The 26466-nt window shown below is 35.5% G+C and overlaps 1 pseudogene; it reads left to right on the top strand.

The window, feature by feature from the left end:
* Nucleotides 1-4405: 4405 nt before the first annotated feature.
* On the top strand, nt 4406-5087 carry LOC120598620 (60S ribosomal protein L7-like; annotated as a pseudogene).
* Nucleotides 5088-26466: the final 21379 nt, after the last annotated feature.

The following is a 26466-nucleotide window of genomic DNA, read 5'->3' as shown; positions in this document are numbered from 1 at the left end:
CAAGAATTCAATGAGTCATTTAGTCCTGTTACCTTGGTAATATTCTAATATGGGTATAACAAAATTGTTTCCTTGGTGGTACTTAGAAACAATGTATGTTGACCTAGTTACAAATGTTTGCTGTATGGTGCAATACTATACAGTATGGAAAAGCTATTTGAACATATATTTAGAGTAAAATAACACAATAAAGAGTAAAACTCAGAATTTTACTTTCAAAGTTTTTGCCATAGGAAAAATTAACATTCAATTCACAAGACTCAGAATGACCTATAAAAAAGCATAGAAAGTATAAGAGAGCACTCTTAGAGTTTTAATTATCAGAAGTTCACGTGTTACTGTGTCAGTTCTTAAAGCTGTTGATGAGATGATGATGACAAATATGTCAGAATGCCCTAGAAATTATCGGTATCTTCAGGCCAGCAACTGAGTGAGGTAAATTTAAATTTTGAAGAAAAAAATGAAAACAAAATTTTTTTAAAAAGTATTACCTTCAGAAGAATGAAACCACTGTCCTACTTAAGTTGCTCTCATTGTTACGACAATGTCAAGCATTCTTGTGCTTAGAACATCCCTCTATTGCTTTAAAAGTTGGTAAATGTGAGAAAGTAATGTAGATCTGGATTTCTAAATCTACACTAGTATGTTCGTTTTGGGCATCATAATGATAATGTGTAAAGCATGTGTCACATTTGTTAGTTAATCCTTTTACTCTGTAAAGGCAACTTCCATTCAAGGAATCTATAGTGAGGGTGAAGTTGCAAACTGTTATAATACTAATTTTGGTTTGCAATTTTCCGATGACCAACTTTCCATAAAAATGTCATACCACGAGATAAATATGGGAAGTAAATGACATTTCTTTTTCTGTGAGATCCCATGTTTCATAAGGAACACTTGCAGGATTTCCTTTCTCCAATTTAGAAAATGCACTGGGGCTATACAATAGTTCCCCCTTATCCTCGGAGTATATAGTCTGTGGATAAACCGTGGATAGTACTGAATCCTATATATACTGTTTTTTCCTATATATTCATACCTATGATAAAGTTTAATTTATAAATTAGGCACAATAAGAGATTGATAACAATAACTAGTAATATAATAAAATACATAACTATACTATCATAAAAGTTATGTGAACATCTAGGTCTCTCTTCTCTCAGAATATCTGGTAACTGATCTGATAACCTAGTCAGCTAATAAGTGACTAATGAGCCAGAAGCTTATACAGTATGGATACGCTGAAGAAGGGAATGATTCATGTCGCAGGCAGGATAAAGCAGGACGGCTCAAGATTTCATCATGCTACTCAGAACAGTTGAAATTTAAACTTATGAATTGCTTATTTCTGGAATTTTCCATTTAATATTTTTAGATGGCATTGGACCACGGATAACTGAAACTAAGGAAAGCAAAACTGCGAAAAAAGGGGAATTACTCTATAGGAAGCCCTCCTCACTTAATGTCCTTGATAGGTTCTATGACTTTAAGCAAAATGATGTATAATAAAACCAATTTTACCATAGAGAAATTAATATAAATAAGAGTTAGGTTCTTATGGCATCTCATCAACTTTATAATGAATCAATGTTGAACTAAATGACGTTATTTGAGGACCTGCTCTAGTTTAAAAGTAATACATGCAATCTGCTGCCAATCTTTGATGTAATCTCAGAAGAGAATGGGGTATTTACATTAGGTTGAAATGGTTATCAAGCTTTATCAAAGTTAATCTGTCAAAGCAGATGCAGGCTGAATAAAAATTTCCACATAGACCCCATTTTTTGTGTGTTAAAGTAATTTACGACTTGTATTTTAATTTACCCCCTCCTCTACTTTGTTACATACTATTATCAAGCTTTCAGTCACTTTCAAATTTATACATATCAAATATTGTACTAAAATTCATTCTTGGATGATCATTACGACTTTAAAAAAGTCATTTTTCTTTGGTCTCATTCATAGTTATGAAACCAAAGAAAAGCATCAGAAATTGTACTGGGGTATCGATTGTCTTAGTCTGCTTCAGTTACCATAATTAAATAAAATGGATGGCTTAAACAGAAATTTATTTTCACACAATTTGGAGACTGGAAGTCCAAGATCAAGGTGCCGGCAAATTCCATTACTGCTGAGAAGGCTCTTTTCCTGGCTTGTAGATGGCCACTTCTCCAAGTGTGCTTATATAGCTTTCTTTGGCATATTCATATGGAGAGAGATTTCTCTCTCAAGGTTATCAATTCTACTGAATCAAGACTCCAGTCTAATGACCTGCTAAAAGCCCAATCTCCAAATAAAATCACGTTGGGGTTTAGGGATTCAACATGTGAATTTTGCGAGGACAGAATTCGGTCCATAGCCCTGGTGTAACAACAGATTCGATTACATCAGTATTTCCAGTGGTTTAGCATGTTTCAATGTTTTAATTTCTATAGTCAACATTTACGGAGCATGTACTTTGTACTTGACATTGTACTAAATTTTGGATGTTATAAAGATGAATAAAAGAGTATCCTGCCTGTAAGCTTAATATTATCTAATTGATGAGGTGAATGTATATATCCACGAACATTATAATACCATGTCAGAAGCAAATAGAAATGCATACATGCTATTCCAGTAAGAATGTCTCTCTATACCGTATTATCTATCCATATATTAATTAGTGATTTTTTTTTACATAATAGCTGTCCATTATTTACTCTGATCTTCTGTCTAGCCACCAAAAGCTATGTTATGTTTTAGGTAGGATATTTTGGTCCTGAGCTGCCTTAAGATCTTGTGCCAGAATTTCTGCTTCTTTCAGTGATTGTGGCAAACGCTTTCCTTGTGCCATTATTTCTCGTGTCTTTTCTCTCCATCAATATGCGATCAATATGATTTAGAATGTTTAGATGACTTTCACATCCTCTAAAAGTCAATTTATTACCCCTATCAATTAATAGGACTGTTTTTAATCGGAGTTGAATTACTTGCTACTTACGAAGACTATTTTCTCATGGACTTTGACTTAAAATTAAGCAGCATTAGTTTTATGATTGTATCAATTTCTGTTTCGATGTACAATGAAGTTAGATGTGTCCATACATTAGTGTGTTATGTAATTTATGCTTGGTCACCCTTTCATTATTGGTATGAAGTGGAGCCAAAAGTAGAACCACAGTTAATAACACTTTTTTTAATTGAAAAAAGTTAGACATTGATAAAATTTATGAAGTAATCCCCCCGATTACTCTAGCACCCATCTGTCATTACACACAACCGTTACAATAATATTGATTATACACCCTAAGTTATACTCTAAATTCCCGTGACTGTTTTGTAACTACTAATTTGTACTTCTTCATCCCTTTACCTTTTTTACTCAGCCCTCTTTAATATCATTTGAATCTCTCTTTAATATCATCACCACCGTCAGACCTTTTCAAGGCTGTTCTGTGGTTAATTTCCCAAAATAGGCTGTAAAAGTTCAGGAGACACCCTGAATTTATAAGCATTGAGCTTAGCTTTGTCCTGCTCGCTTCCTCAGTATTATTGTGACTGTTAGGTTTTAAACTGTTTCTATGGGTTTTGCTCTTTTATTTATTTTAGCCGGTGGACACACCTTTTCCTTTTTAAACTGGTGTGTTGATGGCCTTTCCTTGTAATAACAGTTGACATAATTCTGTTGAGCTGAAAGAAAACAGTATTAAAGAAACATTGGCTATTTCCAACTTTCTCAGACCTCTGCAAGAAGGAGTGTAGGTCTTAAACTAGGGTCAGGTGGAGAAAGAGATACCAGGGTGTGCAACTAAGAATTTTAGGTTCTAAGGCATACTTTTCTTTGCTCAGAATTTACATCTTTGCCCGGACCCTAGGATACTGAATTAGAAGAGTAACGAGATACCATTTTTTCACCTGTTAGATTGGCAAATGTTTTAAACAGGCAATAACAACCATTGCTGGAAAATACTCGGGATGTAAACATTCCCTTACTTTGGCGATAGGAGTGTGAATTCCTCAACTGTTTTCACAAATAAATGTGACAGCAATTATTTGAATCAAAACTACTATATGTTATACAGCAATTCCAGGTCTAGAATTCTAATTTATATTTAAAAAATTACATTTGATAAAGAACATAATAATGCTATTTGTAGCATTGTTTTTCATGGCAAATCATAAACGATCTGAATGCCCATGAATAGGGAATTAAATAAATTGTGGCACGCACATGCATATACAATGGAAAATGATAAATTGAGATATTTAAATGTTCTAAATGAGAGGGATGTTCACAATATACAGTGAAATGAATAAAAGCAAATTCAAAGTAAAATGGATAGTATCAACCTGTTAAAAAAAATAAAAACCTAAAAACGGGTTAAGTGGTCTTTCCCTGCTGGAACCATAGAAAGTACAGAAGAGGAGAAAAATGGTGCCTGCTGTGCCAGAAACTCTTAAGAAAAATGAAGGAATTCTGCGGAGCTGAAGATCAAATGCTTGAGAAAGAAGTTTGCTCAAAGGATGTTTTTAAAGACAAGGAAGAAGCTGATCTTTGAGGAAGGTGAGCGCTATTACAGGAATACGGGCAGATATATAGAACTGAGACAAGAATGGCTGGGATGGCAAGAAAAGCTGGCAACTTCTATGTTCCTGCAGAACCCAAACTGGCATTTGTCCTCAGGATCAGTGTTAATGGTGTGATCCCAAAGGACTGAAAGGTGTTGCAGCTTCTTCACCTTTACCAGCTCTTCAATGGTGCCTTTGTTAAGCTCAGCAAGGCTCTAGTTAACATACTGAGGATTGTAGAACCATATATTTCACGGAGGTACCCGAACTTGAAGTCAGTAAGTGAATTGGTCCATAAGTGTGGTTAAAGCAAAATCAACAGGAAACTAATTGCATTGACAGGTAACACAGTGACTCTTGGATCTCTTGGTAAATACGGCATCATCTGCATGAAGGATCTCATTCATGAGAAAACTCTTCAAAGAAGCAAACAACTTTAGCTGGCCCTTCAAAGGTGAAATGAAGAAAAAGACCATAGAGATGTTGGCAATAGGAAAGACCAAATCAACAAATTTATTAGAAAGATGAACTAAGATGTCTACCATAATTATTTTTGTAATCTAGTCAAACTGCTTTCAAACTGAAATGTAAAACAAATGAAAAAACAAACTGAAATGTAAAACAAATGAAAAGGAGGAGGAACAGAGGGAGGAAAATATATATCAGAAAAAGGAAAAGCATAGATGAATAACTTCAAATATTATCCTACCATATTCTTCTCCTAGCAAACCTTTGGACAGTGATGCCACATGCAAATTGACTGCTTTCAAACTGAAATGTAAAACAAATGAAAAAACAAAAAACCAAAAACAACTCTGTCCTTCCACCCAAAAAAAACCCGGTTATATGATTGACCAAAGAGAAAATGGGACAAGTACACACCCAATTCTTCATATTTGTTACTTAATGGAGGTATAGGAAGATTATTTACATTCATTCATTTATTCATTTGTTATATCATAAAAGGGAAGCCAAAAAGACAGATGTTGGGTGAGAGGAGGGCTGAACACCAATATGGCAGTCAGCCTCATTGTCTATCCCTTAAATGGGAGCAGGAGGCTGCCTCTGACTTATTGAGCACAGAGATTTGGAGAAGGCTGCTGATTGATGAGGAAGAGAATGGCTGGGCCACCCTCTCCTGTACAGTGGTCTTTAGGTTACCTGGGGGCAACTCTCTTCAGTTAAGTGCAATCATGCAGTAAAATCCTCTTCAGGAGAAGTTCTGCCCTTACCTGTGCCAGGTTCAGCTTCCTAGGGTGGGAAGAATGAGAGCAGCAGACAATTATTGATGGATGAAGGTGCATCTACTATAGGTCTGAGTAGAAACTTCCAGATGAGTCAAGAAATTGGCCAGATATTCATGCTTCCCTCCTCACCCCACCCACAGACCTAGGTGCCAATTTGCATGTGGCATCACTTTCTAAAGGTTTGCTAGGAGAAGAATATGGTAGGTAATATTTGAAGTTATTCATCTATGCTTTTCCTTTTTCCGATATATATTTTCCTCCCTCTGTTCCTCCTCTTTCGAGCAGTTGTTGGCCCTGAGGAAGTGTGAGGCAGGATAGTATTTCTGGCTATGAATTACAAGTAACCTAGGTCAGAAGAGGTCAGGCAAGATTGCTAGAAAAGGCAAAATGGAGGCTTTGTGGGAGTCGACCAAGTACAATGGCCAGAGAAATGAAGGGAGGTGAATTTTCCAAGCTAAAAAGAGATTCCCATGGAAAAAGGGAGGTGTAGGGGGGAAGAGACAGGAGCAAAAAGATAGGGGCTGTGCCTGGTTTTCAACAACATAAAGAAGGGAGTGGTATGACCCCATAGGGGAAAGCACATGCTTGGTATTGACAAATGAAACTGAGAGGATTCATTCCCCCAATGGCAGACATTTTAGAATCATAAAAATGGTGCCATGAATATCATTGTGTTCCTGTGCAAGAGTTTTTCTGGGATTTTAGATACTTCAGAAGTTGACTTCCTGGGTCCTAAGCTTCAAACTTTGCTAGATATTGCCAAAATGCTTTCCAAATTATATCAATTTCCTCTCAACCTCATATTTTTCTTCTCAAATGTAAACTGCATTCCCTATAGTAAAACTTCAATGTTCACTAATCACCAGTGATTAATATTAAGAATTTGAAAGTTTCTGTTTCTCCTAGTTCCCCACCACACTTGTCATTGTCAGGCTTTTGGATTTTTTCCATCCTGGTGGACATAAAAGAGTATCTTGTTTTAAAACATTTTCATGTTTCTATTAGCAACTTATAGCTTTTTTTTCATATCTTATTCATTATATAGAGCTTCTCTTCTGTGAACTGAAGGCTTATATTCATTTCTTTACTGGAATTTTTATCTTTTTCTTACTTAGAGGATATTTTTATATATTCTGGATTGCAATTATTTCTCAAATGTCTTGTAAATATTTTCTCTGTCTCTAGCTTGCCTTTTAACTTTGTTTATGATGTCTAATATAGAGAAATCTGAAATGTTAATGTCATCAAATGTATTCATCTCTTAGTTTATACTTACTGATTTTTTCTTAATAGACTTTATTTTTTTTTACAGCAGTTTCAGGTTCATAGCAAAATTGAGCATAAGGTACACAGATTTCCACACATGCATAGCCTCTTCCGTTATCAATATCCTTAACAGAGTGGTACATTTGTTATAATTGATGAAATTTTTTATATTTTAAGAAGTCTTTTCTTACTTTAATGCTGTAAGATAATCTATGTTTTCTTCTAAAACTTTTAAGGTTACTTTGAGCTTGTATGTCTTTAATCATGTGGAATTCTTATTTGTGTATAGAATGAGAAAGGATGTAATGTTCTGATACATTTAAAAGTTGGTTCCTCAGTCACATGGGGTCAGAACATCCTGTTGGCAGGTACACCTGCAGCTCCACGGAAAGATCCAGGACAGTAAAGCAGTTCACAACAGGCATCAAGATTAGATATTGTGGATAAAACACTGGGCTCCAAATAAGCCTCAGAAACCAAAGATCAAATTAGTGTTGTTACCTGGAATAGTGAGTGGGGTGATCTCTGTGGAGTCCCCATGTTGGAGACATTAGCTAAAAGGGAACTAAGGACATCACTGATTGAAAAAGGATAGAACTGGCCTGGCCTCCCAACAGGTTATCAGGATCTGGGTCAAATAAGCAACCAACTAGCAAACATAGCAGCAAATATGGCAGAACTAATACAGCCAAAGTATGTTCCAAGCAAATGTAGACAACCCAGATGAAAGTACTTACTTGCTGGATAATGTTGAATTTGTGTAATATCACTTATTTAACATATACTATAAACTTCTTTAAGTTTTTAAAAACTGAACATAGTAGAGAAGGGAAAAAAATCCTCTTTTAATGGTTTAATTGAAAACAATAATATTTATATTTATTTCTGTTCCCCAGAAAAGAATAAAAATTAATTTTAATAATTTGAGCAGAGATTTTTTTTTTGTATAAAATTTATTTTTTGTAAGTAAAATAACTATGCAGAATTTCATGGTAATTTTTTTAATACAGCTTTTTAAAGAAAATAAAATAAAACTTTGTGTTACACAAACCACTTATATTGGTATCATGCTTTCTAAAGTAAAATCTCAGTGTATATCATCTCAGTTACCAGAATTAAAAAGTACAATCCAAAATCCAGTGTGTGATTTCTAAGATGAGTGTCAAATGAAGTATTTGAAATATAGATCAATCTTTGTAATAAAAAATTTTTTAAAAATAATTAGCTGGGGCTATCCCACATACATTCTGAATCCCCCAGTTGCCCCATGTAATTTTTCTTATTCTACAACACATGGGATTCTTTCTATGAATGACATCAGTTTGGAAATACCCCTTGGTTTTCTGAGTTATAAATGGATATCTCACTATGAACACTGGATTATATTATGATTCATACTTTCACTTCTTTTTTTTATACTATCATTTTGAAAAAGTGAAAATGAAACTGTTTCATTGGCCAGCAGTTCACAAGAGAGAGGAAAAAGTGAGATGGAATATAATGATTCACAAAATTTTTCAGGATTATAGTTCAAATATTTTAAAATATTTCTTAAAATATTGTGAAAATCATTTCTTAAGGAAAAACATTGTAGTTGTGACAAAAGTTTTGCTCTTAGAGAGTTAATCTGGGACCAGAGTTCTGCTTTACATAAACACATTTTTTTTTCTGGTCTCTCTCTTTCTCAACTCTTTTTCTTTGTAGAATCCAGCGTTCTACCTCTAGAATTTTTTCCCCTAGGCATTACACTATGGTAGAAAGATGATGATAGCTAGAGAGTTAGGGATGGAAGGAAGGAAGGAAGGAAGGAAGGAAGGAAGGAAGGAAGGAAGGAAGGGAGGAAGGGAGGAGGGAGGGAGGGAGGGAGGGAGGGAAGAAGGAAGAAAAGAAAGGAAGAAGAAAAATAAAAAAGAAAGGAAGGATGGAAGGGAAGGAGGAAGGATAATGTGAAAAGTTTCAATAGGATTTCAGGTTTGAGAGCCAAACTTCAAGTTTCCTTAGGGCAGAAGTCACACCTGCTCATTGCTGTGTTTCCTGAACCTTCGTTATTTCCTGGCACATAGCAACGTTCAACAAATATTTTTTGAATAAATAAACATAATAGCTTACAAACAGTTCTTGTACTTCATGGTTTTCTGTGGAAAACCACAAGAAAAAAATGTCTTCTGAGGTCTCAGCGTTCTAGTAACCAGGAAGTATCAGGGATCTAATGAATTTCCCTTATGAGACCTTTAAAATAGTAATGCTTAGTAAGAAGTGTGAGGTCTATGCCTAGATGCCCTAATGCCTTGTGATTCTTTATTTAGCATTACTTATTAGAAGGAGGATTTTGTCAGAGATTATAAACCCTTTATAAAGATTAATATGATTTTACAAATCTTTCTGTTATGTGTAAATTGACTGCCCTGCGCTGCCTGTCACCAAATGGCAGTTCCTACCAAAGAATTATGTCTTGTGGGTCAATATGTGTTTTCTTGTAAATAAATTGGTTCCTTACCTTCAAGTCTCCCCCTCCTAGATAATTTTTTTTTTTCCTATCTAGCAGCAAGTATGGCAGATATCACTGCTTTGATGCTTGTATTTCAAAATTACGGGCTCATTTAGCTTAAGGCACTGAAGGATGATCTTATCTAAAAGAGGACATCACCTTCAGTTTTTAACCATCATTAGCATCTTAATATGGAGTGGTCTAACAGATCAGTTAGCCGGTCACTCTTTGGATTTCTAAGAGGTTGAACACAGGAATGATATGATTGTACAAGTAGTAAGGAGTACAAAATGTCTAAAGGGCAGCACATTTGTGAAGACCGTTTAGCAGGAAATATAAAAGTTACTCCTTCCAAAAATTGTCAGGAGCCCAAAAACACCATTTAAAAATATTAGAATATCCCAATGTCAGTTATACCAATAAGCTGAGCTGAAAATAACATTGAGAATGTGCTGAGAATATTAACAAAATGGTTCTTGTTTTAAGCCACTACATTTTGTGGTAATCAGCAATATATTACCAGAACAGAATTGCTATAAACATTAAATAGATATTAATGAAAAGAAAGTCAAACAGTGAGATTATCTTTGAAAACTTAAGGTAAAAACAATCAATCAATCAATTCAATCCCCTCCACCCCAAAAACTTAAGGCAATTAACAGCAGAAATCTGGAAATTATCTTAATGAAACAAAATAGCTTATAAACCAATAGGACTTGACTTGTAACCTGTTAAATATTTTTAAAAGAAATAATGTGTTCAACAGAAAGGGAGTCGGTCAGCCTGGCATATGAAAGAAGGAAATAAGGAATCCATGAAGTACACTTTGGCAGAGAGCTCTAGAGAAATTTGTTCCCAAAATTTGTCCTTTCTTGTGCTGATTGTTGAAATCATAGCATTAATTATTCTTTGCTTGATGCCACTGCATATCTTGTTTAAATCAGGCCCTACTCTCTCTGTATTTATATTCACTAAGCAATATTTGATTATAATTTGATTTCTGATATAACTATACAAAGAAGGAATGTTTTGGCTAGAGGGCCCCTTGGCAGTTGTATCCCTCATTATAATTAATGAGTTTTTCTCTCCTGGTTTGTATAGAGATCTCCTTGATCTAGTTTGTATAAGTTACAATTCTCAAGTTTCACCAAGTCTGGGGCACTTACAAGATTGAGTTTTCATACAGACAAGGCTGAGCAACAGAGTTTGGACTGCTGTGGCTTTCCCAAGGCTGTTGGCACTTTGACGAGTCCTCTTGGCCTTCCCACATCTTGTGAGAACAGTATGAAAGAATCCCTGATCAAATATGTGGCACAGAGTGGCGGTGTACCACAAATGTTAGTTTCCTTCTCAAAATGTTTCCTCCAACAGGTCGTATGAGAAAGAGGGAAAGGAAATAGCGTAATGAGAAGAGGCAGAGCAAGGAGGAAAAAGAGAGCGAAAGAGTTGGCTGAAGGAATGCTTTATTGACATATCAAGTTCTGACAGAAATCTCTCTTGCAATGACAAATCGTACCTTGCCAGGTGCAATGGTTAATTTTATGTGTCAACTTCACTGGGCCATGGGGTGCCCAGACATTTGGTCAATTAATCTGGGTGTTTTTAACATTTGAACTGATGGACTGAGTAAAGCAGATGGCCCTCCCCAACCTGGGTGGGCCTCATCCAATCAATTGAAGGCCTGGATAGAACAAAAGGCTGATTCACCAGCACAAGAAGGAACTCTTTCTTCCTTACTGCTTTTGAGCTGAGGCATCAATATTTTCTTGCTCTCAGACTATAACTGAAGCATCAGCTTTTCCTGGGTCTCAAGCCTGCCAACGTTCAGACTGGAACTACACCATCAGCTCTCCTGAGTCTCCAGCTTGCCAGCTGAAGATCTTGAAACTTGCCAGCTTTCATAACCATGTGAGCCATTTCCTTATGATAAATCTTTTTCTATCTATATGCATCCTAGTGGTTCTGTTTCTCTGGAGAACCCTGACTAATATGTCAGGTGTCTTCATGAAATGGCATGTTGCCAGGAAATTTTACTTTTGCAAATGAATTAGCTCTTTAATATACTCACTGACAGGGGAAAAAAAATTTTATCTAAACTAGATTTCTGTGTTCTCATGAACACTTGTCAAATTTATCCCCAGGAATGAAAAATTATATATAGTAATGAAATAAAAAAATTTGATGTATTCTTATGTCAGAGATGTCCGTGGTACGTATTGCCTGGTTGGTTTTATTTGTGATGTTGCCATATTTCCTTTAGATTAACAGGCTTTTTCCTCAAATCCCCAAACTCAAATCTGACTCATCTCTTCACTGAACCATCCACTACAAAGTCAACATCTCTACAACTTGCAAGTACTGCCCAAGTATTTTTAAGAATAATTAATTAAAGGAAAATATAAATCAGTAAGTGGTTATATTCCATCACAGTAACATAAGACCATTCATTAATTTCCACAAGCATTTGTTGAGTATCTATCAATGAACCAGGCTGGAGGAACAAAGATTAAGCAAATACAGACCTTTTCCTTCAAGAGGGAAGATAGGAAAACAGATATGAGAGCTAAGAGGGAAAGGAAAGTTTATCAAGCATCTGTACTTTACCAGGCACTCTGTTGGGAGCTTCGAGATGGATCTTTGCAGCAGCTTCCCAGGGTAGATACTGTTATCCCTCATTTCTGAGAATACCTAGGCTCAGAGAGATCCTCTGTTAGGAGAGTAGAAATTAGAGCTAGTATTCACTGAGCCTCAGTGACAGTAAAATTCAAACCCAGGTCATTGTCTTCACACCTTTTCCTCTTTGCACTTTACCTTGTTGCTTTATTCTAGACCTGCACTGTGTGAGAATAGACACTAGCTATGTGTGGTTATAAAGCACTTGAAATGTGTCCAGTTCAAACTGAGATGTGCTGTAGGTATAAAATCTCAAACCAGATTGCAAAGACTTAATACGAAAAGAATGTAAAATATTTCATTAATAATTTTAATATAGATTACATGTAAGAATGATGATATTTTGGATATACTGATGTATTAGCCATGGTTTTGCAGAGAAACAGAATTTATGGTATCTACCTACCTGTGTGTCTTCTATCTATCTATCTATCTATCTATCTATCTATCTATCTCTCTATCTATCTACCTACCTACCTACCTACCTACCTACCTATCTATGGAGAGAGAGAGACAGAGAGAAAGAGACAGAGACGAGAGAGAGAAGGGGGATATATTTTAAGGAATTGGCTCATGCACTTATAGGGGCTTGCAAATCTAAATCTGCAGAGCAGGCTGGCAGGCTGGAGATTCAGGTAAGAGTTGATATTTCAATCTTGTGTTTGAAATCAGCAGGATAAGCCACACAGGCTGAAAACTCAGGCAGTATAGTACATTGACCAATACTCTGACCAATTTAGATGTTGAAGCTCTAATCCTCAATGTGATTATTTTTGAAGATATGGCCTTTAAGAAGTAATTAAGTTTAAACAATGTCGTAAGGGTGCGGCCCTAATCTAAGATAACTGATGTCATTATAAGAAGTGGAAGAGACACCAGGGATGCATGAGAACAGAAATATCTGTGTGGAGACAAAGAGAGAAGTTGGCCTTCTGCAAGCGGAAGAGAGAGGCCTCAGAAGAAACCAAATTGCCAAACTTGATCTTGGAATTCCAGTCTTTAGAACTCTGAACAAATAAATTTTTATTGTTTAAGCCACCCAGTCTATGGTATTTTCTTATGACATCCCTAGTAAACTAATACTGGGTTTCTATGTTGCAATCTTGAGTTTGAATTTCTTCTCTGGGAAACCTCAGTCCTTGCTTTTAAGGCCTTCAACTAAGTCTATTACATTATGAAAGTATTCTGCTTTACTGAAAATCTACTGATTTAAATGTTAATCATGTCTAAAAATATTTTCACAGCAACATTTGGATTGGTGTTTGACCAAACAACTGGGCACCATAGCCTAGCCACATTGATATATAAAATTAACCATCACATGTGGGCTCAATAAAACATACCATTAAATTTTTCACCTGTTCCTTTTTGCTTTTTAAAATGTGGCTAGCAGAAAATTTTAAATTATGTATGTGGCTGACATTTGTCACTCACATTAAATTTCAATTGGACAGTACTGCTCTAGATATTTATCAAATAGATTGCAAGTTTCATGAAAGATCCATGCACAAGGTTCCATGGGAGTATGAATGAAAGGCATTGACATCTTCTTGGGGCTATTAAGGAGGACTTTGCAGGTATGGTGAGATGATTTAAGTATAAACTCTGGAGCCAGAATGCCCGCGCTTAAATCTCTGCTCTGCTACTTCACTAGATGGGTGGCCCAGAGCAAGGAATTTGCTCTCTCTGTGCCTTGTTCTCATTTGTGAAATGGGGGTAGTAATTCAACCTTCTGCATGGCGTCGTTGTGAGGGTTAAATGATTTTGTACATTTAAGCATTTAAAACGGTGCCTGGGACAGTGAAGCTCAGTAAACATTTGTTTAAAAAGGTCATGCTTGAGCAGAATGTCATCAGATAAAGGGCTGGACAGATCTCCAAGGGCTTATTGAAAAGGGGTGAATTTCCAGTGAAGGCAACAATAAACACTCTTATTTGAGATTTGCTTTCTGTTTTACCACAGAAAAATTAGCAGCAAGGTATAATTAGTATATGATGTTGTTTAGACTTCGGCCAACTTGCACTGACTTTTTGCATTATTTGAGAAATGATCAGTATGCTCTTGGCATGATGCTTGGCATTTGGTTTGGTCATCGTTTTACCTGATCTCAGGAGTACTCAATTGTGCTGACCATGGCCTTCTTTGCAAAACACTGAGATTTTAGCATGGTTGTCTCCTGGTTTTCTCCAAACTCACTGGGTCTGCAACTTTGACTCCTTTGTACAATAAGACCTCTTCTGGGACAAGCTCAATCCTTGTCTTTCTCTTCCTTTCATTCTATACTCTCTCCCTAGAAGATCTCATACACACTTATGCAAGGCCTTAGTTACCACATATACCACATATGACTCACAAATTTGTATCTATGGTCCAGACTACTCCACTGAGCTCCATATCTGAATAATCAAATGCCTACTTAATTATCTCACCTGTGTGTCTCAGAGACATCTCATATTCAACACGAACTAAGTGTATTCACCAGCCCCCGCATCGCATATACCTTGGTTTTTTTTCAGTGTTCCCAACTTGTATCTTACAAAGTCAGAAATGTATGAGTTATCCCTTATCACTCTTTATTCAAATTTATCCCAACATCAAGACTTACCAGTTCTGCTCCACTTAATCCAAGGCTGCCATCGTTTCCCACCCAGATCACTGGATTAGATCCCTGCATCCTTTTTGACTTCCTTCTCATTACCTCTCCACATGGGCTTGTATTTTTGAATTTCAAATCTCATCATATCATTACTCTTCTCAAGAGAGTTTATGGTTCTCATGTTCATTGGATAAAGTTAAAAAAACTATTGTCTTAGAAAAATCGAAGACAAGGTTGTAATTTCTGGACCCCAACTACCGTTTCATATCAGGCTTCTCATCATCTAGACACATAGATCTTTTGTCATCTCCTTGTTCCAATTACATACCTTCTGGCCATAGGACCTGTTCCCTCTGCCCCTCCTCATATTCTCAGAACATTATTCTCCTTCAGAGAATTTACGATAATTGGGATTTATTTGTGCGATCATTTGATTATTGTCTGTTTCCTCCACTAGATCATAAACACCAAAAAGTCTGAAAGGGACTGTCTTTTCCTACTGTATCTCTGTCCTAGGAAAGTGCTGGCACATAACAGAAGCTTGATAAGTAAATTCATAGTCTCAGTGCTCACATCAACTCTGCTTCACAGGTATTTTCATTCCTCAATTTACATGTGCAGCCAGAGAGGTTTAGTAGGCTTATCGACATGCCCAAGATTGCAATACTGGTAGGTAGAAGAACTTGAAACTGAAAACAGGTCATTCTGTTTTTACTCTTCCACATTACACCTTAGACAACTTTGTTTCTTAAGCTTTGGGGAATTATAAGAATCAGGAGACTGTACACCTCCCATTTCCCATCACTAGATTACATGATGCATCGGACTCTTAGTGACTGTACTTATTTCTGAACATGCATTTTTATTTCAGAAAACTAACTGACTAGTTGTTAATGAAATGTGATTAAGAGAAAATAACCTCTAATGGTCTTATAACCAGGAACTCTGGATGTTTTCGATTAAGCAGAAGAAAAATAGAGATTCAGAAAATTGAGAAAAAATTTTCATTAATGAATAAAAAGACCATTTCAGATTTACTGCAAAAGAAGCAAATATGTTGAGGTAGAAAGCAGGATGCTTTGATTTAAGTACATAAATAAACACATTGATAAATTTTTACCGTCTCTATTAGTAATAATCAAGATAACTTATCTGGTTATACTCTTTTTATTAAGTTGGGCCACATAAAATTGCTGACATTTGATCATTTTTTATCACAAAATAGCATTTTCTTATGGTTTAATTCCCTCATAAAGAGGTATTTCCCCATCTCTCTTTTGTGTCCCAGGAAACATTATATTTCTCATCAATTCTTTGAAAAGAGGTAACTTTGATTGACTTTGCTGACTCAAATGTTGATTCTTCTTTCTCCCCTATTACTATATGTGCATCTATCTTCCATCTGGAAGCTGTAGACTAGAGATAATTCACTATTTGATCAATGGTAATGAAACCTCATGTAGAGAAAAGAATGGAGGCACTCATGAAGCTCCAAGGACCTCCTGTACTTATATCTCCACATTTAGAGAAAATGGCCTGAAGCAATATTTTCCTGCAAACTTTGATATGACTCATGGCAATTACTCATGTTGAGTGAAAGCAGTGGAACAATGGATTAGACCAGGGAGCAGAAGGTATTTTCTTAGGGAGAAGGAGATGAGAAATCATGTTAACCAAAAGAGATGACTTTGGTTTCTGAATTTCCAGTTCCTAGTCTGTCTCTAAGAGACTCTACTGAATTTTATTTCTCATTTATTTCTCTTTAATGAGTATCTATGAAATATTCCTTTTGTAGTTTTCTAATAAAACTCTTTATTTGTGCTTGTTAGAGAAAACTCTTTTCCTCACCACCAAGCAATTCCTGACCAAGACAAAAATTAAATGGGATGGTATATGTGAGCTTTTCTTTTCTTTTCTCTTTTCTTTTCTTCTCTTCTCTTTTCTTTTCTTTTCCTTTTTTCTCCTTTCCTTTCCTTTCTTTCCTTTCCCTTCCCTTCCTCTTTCTTTTCTTCTTTTGTAAACTATAATGACAAATCTGAGGAGCGGCTATTGAAAATAAGAAATGTGCTTTCTCTTATGAAATTTGCTTTCAGAATAGAAATTTATTCATGTTGGCCAATTAGATTTTCTGTGAAAATCCAGTAGCCAAGGAGAAGAATATATTGTTTCAATGAGGTACAAAATACATGTTATTCGGTGGGTTTTATCTTAGACAACTGACACAAATGCACAAGCAAACATTCATTTGGGATCCAGAGTCTTTTAGAAATCGTTCAGTTGGATTTCTCCTTTTCTCTTCAGAAGGGATTATTCTGAGCTCCTGCTATTTACGGACAACCAAAGAGATCATCTCTGGCCGCACTTCAAAACTTAGTTGTACAGCTATAAAATCAATTGACCTGGACTTTAAGAATTATTTCTTATGAAAAGGTTTCATCCCTGTAGCTGTATGAACAAGTGTTTTTAGATTTTTTTTTTTTTGCTAAAGCATAGAGAACACATTGGAGAATATTACAAATATTTATTTTATTTATTTCACAAACCTTTTCATTGGCCTTCAGAGGGGATTATTCAAGCAAAGATTGAGCCGAACTTAAAGGGTAAAGGTCTGAAGTCAGAACAATCATCTTTCTTTTGTTTATTTCTCAACAGCAGTTCTTCAAAGCTCTCTAATATCTTGCTTTTCCTTATCAATGGATAAGGAGATCTGAAGTTGACTTGTATTTTCTTTAGTAATGTTTGTTCGATTATAGAGCAGATATCTTCCTTTTTTTTCATGCGTTATCCTTGGTATCAGATGTCAGTAGGATATAGAGCCATTTTGGAACTTTTCCAAGGGTAAATTATGAGTGTGAAGATCACATCAAGAGTCTATAAGAATACAGTGTCTCTGGTTTGAAACCTCAAGGGCAATATTTCTTAATTGGAGCAAAGATCATATTTGAAGGATTATTTTTCTTATTCCTGGCAAGTCACATGTTGCATACAATGTGGTGGAGATTTTTTTGGTGATTAAAGAGGGACTGAGCTAGGAAGGAACTCTTTATTATAGGCAAAAAGCATAAACCTTCATAAATATATATTCGCTTAAGTTGAACTTGAGACTTTCCATAGCCTCTCACCAATGCCTGAAGTCATTCAGACATCCTAGAATCAACAAAGTGTATCACTATTCTGAAGGCTCCACTGGTTCTCTGTCTGCTCACCATTGCTTCAAGATTTCCTTGAGCACTGCTTTCAACAAGGGACACTAGTATCAAATGTCTATAACCTTTTAATATCTGCTATGTACCAGTTACCAGTTGGGCAAAATGGGTAAAACGATGTCATTTTATCATATTTCAAGGACTATGTGAAAGCCTCGTTATCTACTATTTTACTTTAATTTTTAAAAAAACTCTCAAAAGAAGATATTATTGAATCTATTTTACAGATACAGAGGCTGGAGCTTAGACAGGTGAACCTGATGCCCCTCCCCGCCCCCCGCCAAACACACGCAATTTTAAGTACGCAGAAATTCAGGATTCAGATATTTCATTCTCAACCTGGTGCTCTTAACTAATGTAGTCTACTGCTCCTAAGTACTTTTTTTTTTTTTTTTTTTTTGCATTCAAGGACTGAAATTCTAGTCATATGGGTAAACTTGTTAGTAATCATTCAAGGGGTTGATGGTGAAGGAAAGCATAAACACTAAGAAGATATGGGGAAGGCATCTGAACTTGACTGATGGGAGGAGACATGGCATTCTGGAGAAGGTGATTGTGCTGGATGAGTAAGGGTCAGTCAACAGTGATGGAAGAAATACATTTCAGGCATTGGGGAGGGCATGTGCACATCCTGGAAGTGACGTTATTTTTGTGAAGTTGGGACAAGAGTGGAAATTGAGGAATGATCTTGGGTGGAAGTAGAGAGGTGAGTAGGGACTTTGTATGGAACCACTGTGAAACACCCTTAAAGGATTAGATTTTACCTATAAATCAATAGGAAGACTCAGGATTTCATGAATGAGAGTAACATGTTCAGATTTGGATGTTGAAAATATCACTTTGGAGGTTTTATGAAGATTAGGTTTGAAATGACCAAGATTAGAGGAAGAGAAACCAGATTCTGCTATTAAAAAGTAGTTTATGCAAGAAGAGATGAGTTCCTAAGTGTGATAGTGATAATATGGGAGAAGAGGAAGAGAAGATTTGAGGTATTTTTGGGAATAGACTGTACTGAATTTGGTGATTGGATTGACTATAAAGAGGAGATGAACAAAAAAGAAAAAGATCTCAGAGATGATTGCTGTTTTTTCATCCTGGCTAACTGTTTCATCAAAGCAGTGGCTATACAGAAGGAACAGGTTACTGGGAAAATAATGGGGGACCTCTATAGGACACCCAGATGGGGAGGCTTAGAGATGTACGAAGAGATTTGGAGCTGAGCAGAGAGGTCCAAGCTAAAGATATGCTTCTGGAATTCATTGGCATAAAGATGGCAATTTAATTAAAGTCTTTAGAGAGGGTGAACTCTTTCAGGGAGAGTGTGAAGAAAGAGGGAGAAAAGGATGAGCAGAGGAAGCTCCAACATTTAAAGAATCAGGAGAGGGAGAGGAGCCTGTGGAAAGTACAGAGAAGGAAAACCCAGGTAGGTAGAAAGTAATCCAGGGCTGACCATAGGCAATTAGGGAAAGGGAGATGAATACTTTCCTAAAGAGGAATACTGGGGAACAGCTTTAAATTCTACAGAGAAAAGATTGAAAAACATCTTTTAAATTTAGCAACAAGGTGATGATTAACATAACATTTCTCTTCAGTTTAATGGCAACTTTTGTTCCTCACTCTCCTCACTGGGAAGAGGCTTAGTGTGGTTAGAGGTGACCAGGGAGAGCGGGGTTAGAGGTGACTAGGAGAGAAGGATTAGTTTGGGGTTTGCACACTGCTCCAAAATTCTCAAAGAGGTGGCATGATAGGAAAAGATTTCTCTCAGGTCCTAGAGGTAAAATTACTGAAATCAACCTTAGAATTAAATAATTTCTAAATAATTTCTTCATCTGTGTACTTACTCACGGTAATCAAGTGACTGCTCCTTAGAAAGAGACTGGAATAAAGGTTTATCCTTTTCCATCTCATTCTCCCTCTGTGTCTCTATGCAGCAAACATTCGGTGAAGGATTTGTATTTTCAGTATCAGAAGTCATGGGTTTGTTATGTGGGTTTGTAGATTATTTTTAGGAATATAACTTCTACCAATCATACTGAGTGAGAATTGTGCTTTTATGCTTTGTGACACTGGGCACCTAATCAAAAATAAAAACTTTCCATGGTTGTGCTTGAAGTCAGATGTCTATTTGGACACTGCCTCATACTTCCTGGGTGACCTTGGGAAGTTACTTAATTTCTTTTAGCTTTATTTTCCTCATAGGTGAAGTATAAATAATAATTTTTACCTTGTAAGGTTTTTATAGATATTTAAGGAGAAACTGTACATTAAGCATTTAGAACAGTTCTTTGCATATAACCATTGCTTAATAGATGTTAATCACTATTGTTTCTTTTCTAATCTCTAAGCTTAACCTTTCTTCTCTGCTTTGGGACCCCTGGTTAAATCTTTTCGGGCATTGCTCTCATACTTCATCCCTCTTTTTTTTCCTTCCTTCCTTCCTTCCTTCCTTCCTTCCTTCCTTCTTCCTTCCTTCCTCTCTTCTTCCTTTTCCTTCCTTCCTTCCTTCTTCCTTCCTTCCTTCCTTCCTTCCTTCTTCCTTCCTTTCCTTCCTTCCTTCCTTCTTTCCTTCTTTCCTTCCTTCCTTCTTAAAAATTTTTGTTGCCATTAATCATGCCTAGAGTTCAATTACTTTAAACAAATCATTTTTTTTCTTTGGATTCTGATGCCTATTTCATGAACTTTGAATTTATTTCCTTCCCTTTCATAACCAACTCATCTACACCCATTACATGATCTGTTTTGTTTGCAGACTTAGAAATGGTTATCTTAGGCTCCTGAAACTGCTTATGAGAAGGTTATTGGTGACCTATTTGTAATGAAAATCTTCAGCCTCTTGGGTTATTCAGTTGCATGTGATTTTGTTGAGAGCCAACCCCTTCCTTGAAAAACCTCTTACCTTTCTTTTTTGTGTTACTACAAAATCTTCAATCTTTTCTTCACTGATTCTTTTTTCCCTCCCACATCCCAACCATTGGAGTTTCTTAGGGATTATTAGTGTTTAGCTTTCTCTTCTCTTTTTCACACTAATTTCTTCATAGAGTTGTTATCTACTTAGAGTTTTTACTATAAAATGGATGAAAGTATTACATCCACATCTGTGCTCTGAGTTTTTAACTTGTACTCAACCTCTAAATTTCCAAACAACTAAAACCCTGCTATCTTCTTATTCTTCAATGGGCAAGCTCAACCTTCATCCCTTTCTTGGGCTTTACTATTTTCTAATCCATAAGGCCCTCTCCCTTTTCTATATGTCTCTTAGATTACACCATTCAGGTTAGTATCTGTCTTAAATTGTGTGAAAACAGAATTTTCCAGTAGTTTATATGTAATTTGAAGAGATAGCACTCAGATTGTTATTTCATGAGTAAAACTTAAATATTTGATAATTAATTACTGTGTCCATTTTTTAAAAATATCAGCGTGGTTGATGAAAAATGAAACATAGGTAAACATCAAAGTAGAAATAGTTTTATACCCTAAAGTGTTGTAATACTTATTTGAGAATTTGTGTTTATTATCGAGTTAAGTATATTTAATAATATTAAGAGACAGTAACTCAGGAGCCCCAGGCCTGGAACTTGCGCCTGGGTTTGAATATTCCTGAAGAACCATCAGGAGGACCAGACGAGTGAGCAATGCCATTTATTACTCCTGAGACAGAGAAGCTTCGGCAGCGGCTGGTCGAAGCTGCGGGAATAAAGCTACTGACCAAGAGCAAGCAGAGTTTTTTATGCACACAAGGAGAAGGAGGGATTATCTCATTGGGGGAGCAGCCGCCTTCCCAGACGAATGGGAGCAAAATGTGCTGCTTAGTCACAGGAGAAGATAACGTCCATGGGAGTGGCAGAAAACATCCTTGGAAGTAGGCGCTGCTAAAGCTCTTTGTGTAAGGCCTTTCTTGGCTGCTGGCCCAGCAGCTATCAGTCTTTCGCGTATGTGGAGGGGGTATGTTCTGAGTTAACCCTATGGAGACACAATTAGAATATGAGATTTAAGTGTATTAACTATTAAGGGTCATATAAAACAAACGTACTAAATGAATATTTCTTCCTTTTTTTTGTTGTTAATTATTTGACACTGGAACTTAATCTCATTAATACGTTTCTCTATAACCCTGGTTAATAAATGAGCAGAATATTTTTTTCTGGAACATTAAAATGGAATATTTTGCAAACATTTTATGACTCCCAATTCGGAGAATACAATTAATTCTGAATGCAATTACTTTCATTGAAATCCACTACAATCTGATTTGTGCAGTTAATTAGAAAAAAAAAATCTATGGGTGGTAAACTCTATGTTGAAGAAATATTTTGTTTTGTGTGGTATTGAACAAAGCTTTCCTAAACTTTCATGTTTTTGATTTGAAAGATTCAAACTAAATCTCAAATAAATTGTAGATACAGTAAAAAAAAAAATTTAACAAAACAATTTTCTTGGTACAAAGCCACACAAAAAGAAAGCGATTTTTATTTGATTTGAACAAAAAGACTATTTCCCTTATTCCTATTTAGTATACCAGATTAACCTCAGAAAGTACATAGACTTGTTCATATATTGTCTGGTTGAGAAATGACTAAATTTCTATTGTGGACAGGGTCACTTGAAAGGCCTCTTGGTGGTGTCCAAATAATAATTATGATACTACTTGGGTCTGTATGTAGGAATATTGAAAGCTCAATTTGAATTTTTTTTTCAATGGTTGAGTCACTCCAGTGCCCCTGTGAATGACTTTTGTTTTTGCACTTTAATTTTTCTGTGACAATTCAACTGGGAATTTTAATAACAAAATATAATACAGTAATTCAATAATAAGAAAAATTTTAAGACAGAGAAAGGGAAAAATAAAAAACTAGTAAAGTCTTGCAGGAATTTTGCTAGAGATGAGGGCCAAATGTGGGTGAATTACAACTGGGACAATTGAACAACAAAGGTATTTTATTTTTGTCTATCCAAAAGAAATATGTCTCCAAGATGGCATATTTCTAGCCTCAGCTATCAGCTTTATTTGATATGTTGCTACTGTGCTTTCATTTTTTCATTCATTTATTCTATCAAACAGATATGTGTTAAAATACCAACTATGTGTTAAAGTTCTAACGGTTAGCGACATCGGGAAAACATGATGAAGTTACAGTCCTTCCTCTTGCTAACTTCTTCTCATCCACCCTCACCCAGGCCTTATTCCAAGAGGAGAGCCATTTGCAGGAATCACAAGATGTGAGTTTCATACTTTGGGGACTGCGGGATCCTTGGAGGTTGCAGTATGGGGGAAAAAAATGTGTTTCTGGCTTTTGAATCCAACATTTTCCTTTGCTGCCTCTACCTGAAACAGTAAGGAATTCAAGACTAAGAGGTAGAACTTGGAGAGTCTGAAACCCATGTTAAATAGCTCAAGTTCTGGAGAAGGAGAAGATAGCCACTCGTGTGGGTTTGGAGTCTGCTACGCCTAATGATTTCGTGATGCATATTTAGGTGGTAGCTGAGATTTAGAAGATGGGAGACTGAAAAGAAAGCATAACCCTGTTTTAGTATTTTCCCCCACTCTGATGAATCACCTGGGTTTGCCCCTTTTAATTCATGGGATAACCTTTAAGTATCTACAGAAGTGGGTTTATAGATAAGTCTATACTTTTCAAAGAGAGATTTTTATTCCAGTTATTTTTTCTCTATATTCTATCTCCTTTCTCTCTTTCTCCCTCCTTTTTATTGTTATGTTCTGTGTACTTTCGAGGATCTATTCCTTTTCCTTATAAAAATTTAAAAACTTTAGAGGTTTATAAATAAGCAACAGGATGGTGTCTTCTGTTATATTTAGGTTTATGAAAATAGAAAGGACGATGACTTGGTTGGAAGTAGATTAATTCTGTGAGGGTATGGAGAGTAAGGGCAGGAGGGAACAGAATTTTCCTGGCAATTTCATATGATATTTAGTCCAAGTTATTCCCAGAGGGACTTGAATATGTAGGATATTTTCTGCATAGGAAGGAAACTTACTACTGTGTGACCGATAACCTCCTAGAGTGTGTCCCCAGGCCATAAGTAGTCTCTGGGCTTCTCTGACACTGTATAAGTTATGATCAGAGGGGAATTTCCTTATTTGAATTCTCATCACTTCAATGACTTTCTAACTAGAAATGGGAGAACCCAGAAAAGTTTTGAAAGAAAAATTTAGTTCTTCTTGGCAATTACATGTTTTTTTCTTTTTTTTCCTGTATGTCATTTGGATGTGAGGAAATCTTATTACTTTACAAAAAAATGTGAAACAGTTCTCTGGAAAAATGAACTTGATTTTGAGTCAACAACTGGAGAATACCCCTTTTTTTCTCTAGTAGCTCCACAATAAAATGTCTGTTCAATATAACCAAGGAGAAAGACTACAAATGTTGCTTTTTATTCGTGTGTGTCCTTTTGTATAAAATTGACACATGCTTCAGTTTTCTTAATACTTAAAGTATATACTATAGATGGCTGTCTAGAAATTTACTGTTAATCTCCACTGACTTTCTTATGTAGAAACAGATACTATCATATGTCTTTTCTAAAAAGTGAAAAAAGGGAAGTGACAAAACAAATGTTTCATGGACTATTGATTATAGAACTCTAGAAGATTGTGTGTAGCGTGTGTGTATGGGTGTATAAGACTGAGTGAGAGAGGGAGGGAGAGGGAAAGAGAGAGAGAGAAAGAAGAGGAAAAAAGGTGTTTGAGGGAAGAGAAAATAATAGAGTGGTAAAAAAAAATGCATGTCTATACTTAAAACATGAACTTCAGCTTGAAATAATGTAAAGAAGAAAAAATGGCTCTAAGGAAATACCAAGGAGAAAGGGATTGATAGGATAGGGTATTTTCCACCAACTGAAAAATTCTATAGCTATGTTTTTATTTCCTAAGGTTTCTGAATAGGTTCTGTTAACTTTTAACTCAATTTATCATTTAGATTTGAGTTTTGTGTTTTCTGTCATGTAGCTGTCAAGATGATCACACTGTTGCTAAAGAGAATTTAGTAAAGTTAATATAATTATTTGTAATAATATTAGGTCAATGAATTAGACCAGAATCATCCTCTAAAAAGTTTTAAAGTAGTGTAAATTAAATCTATTCAAATATTTTGTCATAAGATAATGAAAAACAGAGTGGCCAAAGAGACAGTGCCAAAATAGACACATTTGAAATTTGAAACCATTCTCTTCATATTTAAATATCTATTAATACTTTTGTTTTCATACAGGAAAATCAATTTCCAAAATAAATCTGTTTCTGATTTTTCGAGTGTCAGCTATCAGGGCATGAAATGGACCTCATTTCTGATGCCCACAGATATGTAACATATTAATAAATTCAGCCATTGCTTTTCTTCCTTCCTGGTTCAACTCTTGAATAAAAAAGTTTGTTTCATACTGACTGTGTGCTTATTGATCCCAACATAGTTATAGACCTAGCATGAGTTTTCAAGCTTTAAAATGTTTTCTAATATAGTTTAATATAAATAGCAAGTTTTAATTGTGAGTTTCTTGATGTTTGGGATTAACATGCAGTACAATGTTGAGCCCATAGTAGATATTCGATAAGTGTTTGTAGAAAAAATAAAATTTTCGAATTGACTATTCGAGATGGATTGGTTAGCTTTAATTTGCTCCATGAAAATAGGCTGCTTTCCTAAACTTATATGCAGTTTTGCAACTTTTCTCTATAAGTCATAACTAAACCCAGGCCTCTTAAGTACAGATGTACCTGAACCAATCTATCACCAGTTCTACAAAAATGATTTTAAAGTTGTCCAAAGATTATTCTTTTGGATAAGTATATCATGCATTATTTGGTATTTAAATTAAATAGTAATTCACACATAAAAATTAAACTTTTCTAAAATATATAAAATTAAAAGTGAAAATAAAACACCTAACCTTACTACACATGACTGTTGTTGAATTGGGAATGTAGACAAGCTACTGCACCATAGACATACTTGCCAAGGTCAAGCTCAATTAATAGCCATCTCCATGAGCAGTTCACCTAGAGTACTGATTGGATGGACATGTTTACGTATCAGCCCACAAAACACCTGTAGACACTAAAAGCCCTAGACATATATTAGAGAAGAGGCATATAACTTAAAGAGCAACTAGACTTCCATATTTCCCCCTATTTATATATAGAGATAAAATTTGTGATGAATAAAATCTCAGTATTCATAAATATCCAAATAATAGCAGTAAAATATTTAAATCTTATACTTTCTAGATTATGAAAATAATTTTTTCTAGAACATAAATTACCTACTATTTCAGGGAAGGTAAATAATCAAATATCTTACGGATGAAGTATTAGATTTCTAGGTCTCCTTGTTTGCCCTTAATTAAAGTGTCTGTGTCATGTCTACTAAGGAATGCTCCTCATCTTCTTGTAGATTATAGAATTTAAATATTAAATATCAC

Source organism: Pteropus medius, unplaced genomic scaffold (genome assembly GCF_902729225.1).
Source record: "Pteropus medius unplaced genomic scaffold, Ma_sr-lr_union100, whole genome shotgun sequence".
Taxonomy (NCBI): domain Eukaryota; kingdom Metazoa; phylum Chordata; class Mammalia; order Chiroptera; family Pteropodidae; genus Pteropus; species Pteropus medius.
This window is presented reverse-complemented; position numbering and strand designations above follow the sequence as displayed.